Genomic DNA, 1,672 nt, shown 5'->3' on the forward strand with positions numbered 1-1,672 from the left:
CATAATGCCTAAACTCGTTCTTCCAGTCTCGCTCCTTACAATATAGTTCGACGTATTTTTTGTCAACCCTAGAATCCACTACATACCTCTCCTGTATCCTTTCTACGTCCTCCCTAAACTTGCGTCCACATATTTCCACTTCGTAAAATAAGACACTCATCACTAGCAAATCAAACAATTTCATTCTCCTCACATAATAATCTGCGAAAAACCTCTTTCCTAGCATCCACACCTGCCTCATCACTACATTTATAGACATTAATTTTAATTCTGGGATTATTTTCCCGATCTCATTTCCCCTTGCCCTCAAGTTGTGAACGTTATTTGTGATATTCACTTTTACCTGCAAATAATTTGAAATACCGCCTCTATTTTTGATAGGCTTACAGCTAACTTTGTATTTAGTATATCTAAATATAATAGGTAATAGGGAATATGTGTAATAGATAATAGGTCTAATTTAAACGACACCTGTAGCTCAGAAACAATTGTGATCAATTATTCTTTTATGTCTTAGCCCTACCATTTCCGCAAATTTTGTATTCTTATCTCCTACTTATAAAGGCTTCTATTTTATCCGCTTTATCCCTTCTAATTTCTTTATTCTTATACGGAGAAAAATGAATTTTTAAATATATATGTTCAAAGGGTAAGATTTTACCGCATAACATGCAGATATTCATGCAAAAAATCTACTATCTTTTTGAGATGTTAGGTGTACAAATATTTTTATGTTAAACTAAAACACATTTAGATGTTGAAATGCTTCTTGAAAAAGTTAATTACACGAATGACAAATGGCAAATATGTGATGATCTTAAGATCATAACAATCTTATTAGGCCAAAAATCGAGTTTCACGAGAGAGTCATGCTTTATATACCTGTGCAATAGCAGAGATCGAGCCATTCATTACAGCAAAAAACATTGGCCTTTAAGAGATTCATTCAAACCTGGTTCTTATAATATCATCAACCAAAGCCTCGTTGACCCAGAAAATTTTTTACTACCACTCCTCCACATAAAGCTTGGGCTCATAAAGCAATTTGTCAAGGCGTTAGACGAAGACGGACAATACTATAAGTATTGTGACATACTAATTTCGTGAGCCACATGCCGAAAATTGAAATGGACGCTTAGGAAAGTTTTAAAGCAGTAAACGCAAATTTCCTCGGTAACAAAAAAAGTTCAAACTACGAGAATATTGTTGCGAAAATGATAAGAAACTACAAAAAGTTAGGCTGCTTGATGAATTTAAAACATCACTTTATAGATTTCCATCTGGATAAGTTTCCAGAAAATGTTGGTGATTTCAGCGAAGAACAAGAGGAACGTTTACATCAAGACATAAAAGTGATTGAACAACGATATCACGGTAGATGGGACGAGATCATGATGGCTGATTTTTGCTGGATGTTGAAAAGGGAAACGAATGTAGGTCTTAAATGTATGTGTAACCCTTTGCATCATTCCTTCGAAGAAAAAAGGACACGTTATAGCAGACAGAAAATAGACTGAAGTAGGTCTATAAATCAATTTAATTACGATAAAAAGCAAGATAAAATGTAAACACGAAAGATAATATAAATATATCCCTTAAGTTTAAGAAAAGCAGAGATAAAAAAATTTTGAATAAAATTCTTATTCATTTGCATGTTTTAGTTACAGTTCTA

This window comes from Belonocnema kinseyi, chromosome 1, assembly GCF_010883055.1.
Source record: "Belonocnema kinseyi isolate 2016_QV_RU_SX_M_011 chromosome 1, B_treatae_v1, whole genome shotgun sequence".
Classification (NCBI taxonomy): Eukaryota; Metazoa; Arthropoda; class Insecta; order Hymenoptera; family Cynipidae; genus Belonocnema; species Belonocnema kinseyi.